This window comes from Mesoplodon mirus, assembly GCF_964341445.2.
Source record: "Mesoplodon mirus genome assembly, contig: HAP1_SCAFFOLD_196, whole genome shotgun sequence".
Lineage (NCBI taxonomy): Eukaryota > Metazoa > Chordata > Mammalia > Artiodactyla > Ziphiidae > Mesoplodon > Mesoplodon mirus.
The window spans coordinates 734527-743067 of NW_028295695.1; positions in this window are offsets into that span (position 1 = coordinate 734527).

An 8541-nucleotide genomic window follows, 5' to 3' on the forward strand; every position below is an offset into this window, starting at 1 on the left:
TGTCATGGAATCTTGTGATGACTAGGCCGAGAAACATGGTGATGGCAAGGGTCATGGTGCATTCTTATGACAGGTGTAATGGAGCATTTTGATGAGAAGGGCATGGAACATTGGTCTGAAATATTTCATGGATTATTGTGATGAGAGTGGGCATGGAGGTTTGTGATGACAAGAGCATGGAACACTGTGATACATGGGTCATGCAGGATTGTAATGACAAGGGCATGGAGCATTGTGATGAGAATGGCATCGAGCTTTGTGATGACAAGTGTCATGGAGGTTTGTGATGACAAGGGAATAGAGCAATATGATGAGAGTGTTCATGGAGCATTGTGATGACAATGACATGGATTACTGTGATGCTAAGGGTCATGGAGCTTTGTGATGACAAGTCATGGAGCCTTTTGATGACAAGGGTGTAGCGCATTGTGATGACAAGGGCATGGAGCATTGTGATGACCACATCATGCAGTATTGTGAAGACAGTTGTCAGGGAGCATTGTGATGAGATATGTAATGGCCCATTGTGATGACAATTGCATAGAGCATTGTGATGCCAAGTGTCATGGAGGATTCTGATGACAAAGGTAATGGAGCATTGTGATGACAATGTCTTTGAGCCTTGTGATGACAAGGGTCAGGGTGCATTGTGCTGACAAGTGCATGGAAAATTGTGATGACAAGGGTCATGGAACATTCTGATGACAAGCTTGTGGAGTATTTTGATGACAATGGCATGGAGCATTGTGATGAAAACGGCATGGGGCATTGTGATGAAAAAGGCATGGAGCCTTTTCGTGACAAGTTTCAAGGAGCATTCTGACGACAAGTTTCTGGAAGCATTGTAATGACAAGTGTATTTAGAATTGTGATGACAATGGTCATGGAGCATTGTGATGAAAAGGCCATGGAGTATTGTGATGACAGGCATCATGGAGCGTTGTGATGACAAGTTTTATGGAACATAGTAATTACAAGGGTTTGGAGCATTGTGATGAGAGAGGTCATGGATCATTTTGATTTCAAGGAGCATGGAGCATTTTGATGACAAGGGCATGAAGCAATGTGATCCCAAGGTTCATGGAGGATTGTGATGACAATGGTAATGGAGTACTGTGATGACAAGTGCATAGAGCATTGTAATGACAAGGTTATGTAGCATTTGCTGACAAAGGCATGGAGCATTGTGATGACAGGTGTCATGGAGTACTGTGATGACAAGCGTCACGGAGCTTTGTGAATACACCTGTCATGGAGCATTGGGATGACAAGGGCATGGTTCAATGTGATGACAAGGGTCATGGAGCATTGGGCTGAAAATGTTCATGGAGTATTGTGATGACAGGGCTCATGAAGCATTGTGATGACTAGGGAATGGAGCATTTTGATGACAAGAGTTCCGTATCATTGTGTTGTCTGGTGTCATGGAGTGTTGTGATGACAGTGGTCATGGAGCATTGTGATGATATTGGCCATGGAGCATTGTGATGAAAAGGGGCATGGAGCATTGTGATGACAAGGGCATGTATCATTGGTCTCATAATTTTCATGGATTATTGCGATGACTGTTGGAATGGTGCATTGTGGTGACAAGGGCATGGAGCATTGTGATAAAGAGGTCATGCTGTATTGTGAAGACTGGTGTCATGGAGCATTGTGATGACAGTGTTCATGCAGCATAGTGATGACTAGGGAATGGAGCATAGTGATGACAAGAGTCCCGGATCATTGTGTTGTCAGGTGTCATGAAGTGTTGTGATGACAGTTCTCATGGTGCATTGTGATGATATTGGTCATGGAGCATTGTGATGAGAAGGTTATGGAGCATTGTGATGATAATATTCATGGAGTATTGTGATGACAATGGTCATGGAGCATTGTGATGACAAGGGAATGGAGCATGGTGATGACAAGGTCATGTAGCATTGTGATGAGAAGTCCTTGGAGGCTTGTGATGAAAATTTCATGGAGCATTCTGATGAAAAGTGGCATGGATCATTGTGATTACAGTGGTTTTGGAGCATTGTGATGACAAGGGCATGGAGCATTGTCAGAGACGGCCATGCAGCATTCTGATGACATGGGTCATGGAGCTTTGTGATGACAAGGGATTGGAGCATTGTGATTACAGGTGTCTTGGAGCATTGTGATGAAAAGGGCACGGATCATTGTGATGAAAAAGTCATGGAGACTTGTCATGACAGGGTTAATGGAGCATACTGAAGACAAGGGTCAGGGAGCATTGTGATGACAAGTGTATTGAGCATTGTGATGACAAAGGTCATGGAGCATTGTGATGAGAAGACCATGGATAATTGTCATGATGAGCGTCATGGTGTGTTGTGATGATAAGTGTTATGGAACATTGTGATCACAAGGGTTTTGAGCATTATGATGACAGAGGTCATGGAGAATATTGATTTCATTGTGATGACAATAGCCTGAAGCATTATGATGATGGGCATGGTGCACTGTGATGACAGGGATCATGCAGCATTGAGATGAAAAGGGGCATGGAACATTGTGTTTACAGTGGTCGTGGAGCATTGTGATGACAAGGGCTTGGAGTATTGGTCTAATAAGTTTCATGGATTATTGCGATGACAGTTGGAATGGCGCATTGTGCTGACAAGGGCATGGAGAATTGTGATGACCAGGTCATGCAGTATTGTGAAGACAGGTGTCAGGGAGCATTGTGATGACATATGTAATGGCCCAATGTGATGACGATGGCATGGATCATTGTGATGCCAAGTGTCATGGAGGATTCTGATGACAAATTTAATAGAGCATTGTGATGACAATGGCTTGGAGCATTGCGATGACAAGGGTCAGGGAGCATTGTGCTGACAAGTGCATGGAGAATTGTGATGACAAGGGTCATGGAGCATTCTGGTGACAAGCTTGTGGAGTATTTTGATGACAATGGCATGGAGCATTGTGATGAAAACGGCATGGGGCATTGTGATGAAAAATGCATGGAGACTTGTGATGACAGGTCTCATGGAGCATACTGATGAAAAGGGGCATGGAGCATTCTGATTACAGGGGTCTTGGAACTTTGTGATAACAAGGGCATGGAGCACTGTGATGACAAGGGCATGGAGCTTTGGTCTAATAAGTTTCATGGATTACAGTGATGACAGTTGGAATGGCGCATTGTGATGACAGTGGTCATGGAGCACTGTGATGATACTGCTCATGGAGCATTGTGATAAGACCGTCATGGAGCATTGGGTTGAAAATGTTCATAGAGTATTGTGATGACAGGTGTCAAGGAGCATTGTGATGACTAGGGAATGGAGCATGGTGATGACAAGGTCCTGGAGCATTGTGATGAGATGACGATGGAGACTTGTGATGACAAGTCTCATGGAGCATTCTGACGAAAAGGGGCAAGGAGCTTTGTGATTACAGGGGTCTTGGAGCACTGTGATGACAAGGGCATGGAGCATTGTGAGGAGAAGGCCATGGAACATTCTGATGGCATGCGTCATGGAGCTTTGTGATGACAAGTGCATGGAGCATTGTGATTACAGGGTTCTTGGAGCATTGTGATGACAAGGGTCATGTAGCCTTTTGATGACAAGGCTGTGGAACATTGTGATGGCAGCGGTCATGGAGCATAGTTATGACAGAAGTAATGGATGATTGTAATCAGAATGGCATTGAGCATTGGTCTGAAATGTTTCATGGATTATTGTGATGAGAGTGGGCATGGAGCATTGTGATGACAAGGGCACGGTACACTGTGATACATGGGTCATGGTGGATTGTAATGACAAGGGCGTGGAGCATTGTGATGAGAAGGGCATCGAGCATTGTGATGACAAGTGTCATGGAGCTTTGTTATGACAAGGGCATGGAGCAATGTGATGAGAGGGTTCATGGAGCATTGTGATGACAATGACATGGAGCATTATGATGCCAATGGTCATGGAGCTTTGTGATGTCAAATGTCATGGAGCATTTTGATGACAAGGGTGTGGTGCATTGTGATGAGAAGGGCAGGGAGCATTTTGATGAGAGGGTCATGCAGCAATTTGATGAAAACTGTAATGGAACGTTTTGATGACAGGGGTTATAGAACATTGTGATGCCAGGGATCATGGAGCTTTGGGATGAAAAGGGTCATGGAGCATTTTGATGATAGGGGTTATGGAAAATTTTGATGACTGGAGTCACGGAGCATTGTGATGACAGGGGTCATGGAGCATTGTGATAACAAGGGCTTGGAGCATTGTGATGACAGGGGAATGGAGCATTGGTCTGACAAGTTTCATAGATTATTGTGATGACAGTGGACATGGTGCATTGTGATGACAAGGGCATGGAGTATTTTGATGACAAGACTCCCTGATCTTTGTGTTGTCAGGTGTTATGGGTGGTTGTGATGACAGTGGTCATGGAGCATTGTGATGATATTGGTCATGGAGCATTGTGATGAGAACGTCATGGTGCATTGGGCTGAAAATATTAAAGGATTATTGTAATGACAGGGGTCATGGTGCATTGTGATGACAAGGGTCATGGATCCTTGTGATGACAAGGCCGTGGAACATTGTGATGGCAGTGGTCATGGTGAATTGTTATGACAGAGGTAATGGAGCATAGTGATGAGCAGGGCATTGAGCATTGGTTTGAAATATTTCATAGATTATTGTGATAAGAGTGGGCTGGAGCATTGTGATGACAAGGGCACGGAATAATGTGATACATGGGTCATGGAGGATTGTAATGACAAGGGCATGGAGCAATGTGATGAGAGGGTACATGGAGCATTGTGATGACAATGCCATGGAGCATTGTGAGGAAAAGGCCATGGAGCATTCTGATGACATGCCTCATGGAGCTTTTTGATGACAAGTGCATGGAGCATTGTGATTACAGGGGTTTTGGAGCATTGTGATGAAAATGGCATGGATCATTGTGATGAAAAAGGCATGGATCCTTGTCATGAGAGGGTTCAAGGAGCATACTGACGACGTGTCAGGGAGCATTGTGAAGACAAGTGTGTTGAGCACTGTGATGACAAAGATCAGGGAGCATTGTGATCAGAAGACCAAGGATAATTGTGATGATGATCGTCATGGGGTGTTGTGATGATAAATGTTATGGAACATTGTGATCACAAGGGTTTGGAGCATTATGATGACAGAGGTCATGGAGACTTTTGATTTCATTGTAATAACAATAGCCTGAAGCATTATGATGATGGGCATGGTGCATTGTGATGACAGGGTTCATGGAGCATTGAGATGAAAAGTGGCATGGAGCATTGTGATTACAGAGGTCTTGTAGCATTGTGATGACAAGCGCATAGAGCATTGTATTGACAAGATCATGGAGAATTCTGCAGACAATGGCATGGAGCACTGTGATGACAGGTGTCATGGAGCACTGTGATGACATGTGTCACGGAGCATTGTGAATACAGGGGTCATGGATCATTGTGATGACAAGGGTCATGGAGCATTGGGCTGAAAATATTCATGGAGTAATTTGATGACAGGGTTCATGGAGCATTGTGATGACAGAGGTCATGGAGAATTTTGATTTCATTGTGCTGACAATAGCCGGAAGCATTATGATGATGGGCATGATGCATTGTGATGACAGGGATCATGGAGCATTGAGATGAAAAGGGGCTTGGGGCATTTTGATTACAGGGGTCTTGGAGCATTGTGATGACAAGGGCATGGAGCATTTGAATGAGAAGGACATGGAACATTCTGATGACATGTGTCATGGTGCTTTGTGATGACAAGGGCATGGAGCATTGTGATTACAGGGGTCTTGGAGCATTGTGATGACAAGGTTCATGGAGCTTTTTGATGACAAGGCCGTGGAATATTGTGATGGCAGGGGTCAAGGAGCATTGTTATGACAGGGGTAATGGAGCATTGTGATTTGAAGTGCATGGAGAATTGTGATTACAAGTTTTATGGAGCATTGTGATGACAAATCTGTGGACCATTGGGATAAAAAGCGCGTGGCACATTGTGATGACAATGGTCATGGAGCATTTTTCTGACAAATGCATGGAGCACTGTGATGACAAGGGTCACGGAGCATTGTGATGAAAAGTTCATGAAGCATTGAGGTTAAAAATGTCACAAAGCCTTGTGATGACACGGACATGGACCATTGTGATGACAAATGTTATGAAGCATTGTGATGACTGGAGTCAAGGAGCATTGTGATGACAGGGTCATGGAGCATTGTGATGACAAGGACATGGAGCATTGTGCTGAGAAAGGCGTAGATCATTGTGATGACAAGGGTCAAAGAGCATTGTGATGAAAAGTTCATGGAGCATTGTGGTTAAAAAGGTCACAGAGACTGTTGATGATGAGGGAATGGACCATTGTGATGACAAAGGTCATGAAGCATTGTGAAGACTGGAGTCACGCAGCATGGTGATGACAGGGGTCATGGAGCATTGTGATAACAAGGGCATGGAGCATTGTGATGACAAGGGCATGGTGCATTGGTCTAATATGTTTCATGGATTATTGCGATGACATTTGGAATGGCGCATTGTGATGACAAGGGCATGGAGCATTGTGATGACCAGCTCTTGCAGTATTGTGAAGAGAAGTGTCAGGGAGCATTGTGATGACATATGTAATGGCCCATTGTGATGAAAATGGCATGGAGCATTGTGATGCCAAGTTTCATGAAAGATTCTGATGACAAAGGTAATGGAGCATTGTGATGACAATGGCTTGGAGCATTGTGATGACAAGGGTCAGGGAGCATTGTGCTGACAAGTGCATGGAGAATTGTGATGACAAGGGTCATGGAGCATTCTGATGACAAGCTTGTGGAGTATTTTGATGACAATGGCATGGAGCATTGTGATGAAAACGGCATGCGGCAATGTGATGAAAAATCCATGCAGCCTTTTCTTGACAGGGTTCAAGGAGCATTCTAACGACAAGTGTCAGGGAGCATTGTGATGACAAGTGTATTGAGAATTGTGATGACAAACGTCATGGAGCATGGTGATGAGAAGGCCATGGATAATTGTGATGATAATCGTCATGGGGTGTTGTGATTATAAGTGTTATGGAACATTGTGATCACAAGGCTTTGGAGCATTACGATGACAGAGGTCATGGAGAATTTTGATTTCATTGTGATGACAATAGCCTGAAGCATTATGATGATGGGCATGGTGCATTGTGATGACAGAGTTCATGGAGCATTGAGATGAAAAGGGGCATGTAGCATTGTGATTACAGGGGTCTTGGAGCATTGTGGTGACAAACGCATAGAGCATTGTAATGACAAGGTCATGTAGAATTTTCCTGACAAAGGCATGGAGCATTGTGATGACAAGGGCATGGAGCATTGTGATGACAAAGTCATGGAGTATTGTGAAGACTGGTGTCAGGGAGCATGTTGATGACATATGTCATGGTTCATTTCAATGACAATGGCATGGTGCATTGTGATGCCAAATGTAATGGAGGATTGTGATGACAAATATGATGGAGCATTGTGATGACTAGGGCTTGGAGCATTATGATGACAAGGGCCTTTGAGGATTTTCATGACAATGTCGTGAAGCATTGTGATGACAAGGTCCTTGAGCATTGTGATGAGAAATCCATGGAGCCTTGTGATGACAGGTCTCATGGAGCATACTGATGAAAAGGGGCATGGAGCACTCTGATTACAGGGGTCTTGGAACATTGTGATAGCAAGGGCATGGAGCATTGTGATGACAAGTGCATGGAGCATTGGTATAATAAGTTTCATGGATTATTGTGATGACAGTTGGAATGGCGCATTGTGATGACAGTGGTCATGGAGCATTGTGATGATAGTGGTCATGGAGCATTGTGATGAGAAGGTAATGGAGAATTGGGTTGAAAATATTCATGGAGTATTGTGATGACAGGTGTCATGGAGCATTGTGATGACAAGGTCCTTGAGTATTGTGATGAGATGACGATGGAGACTTGTGATGACAAGTCTCATGGAGCATTCTGATGAAAAGGGGCATGGAGCATTGTGATTACAGGGGTCTTGGAGCATTGTGATGACAAGGGCATGGAGCATTGTGAGGAGAAAGCCATAGAACTTTCTGATGGCATGCGTCATGGAGCTTTGTGATGAAAAGTTCATGGAGCATTGTGATTACAGGGGTCTTGGAGCATTGTGATGACAAGCGTCATGGAGCCTTTTGATGACAAGGCCCTGGAACATTGTGATGGCAGGGGTCATAGAGAATTGTTATGACAGAGGTAATGGAGCATTGTGATGAGAAGGGCATTGAGCATTGGTCTGAAACGTTTCATGGATTATTGTGATGAGAGTGGGCATGGAGCATTGTGATGACAAGGGCACAGTACACTGTGATACATGGGTCATGGAGGATTGTAATGACAAGGGCATGGAGCATTGTGATGAGAAGGGCATCGAGCACTGTGATGACAAGTGTCATGGACCTTTGTGATGACAAAGGCATGGAGCAATGTGATGAGAGGGTTCATGGAGCATTGTGATGACAATGACATGGAGCATTGTGAT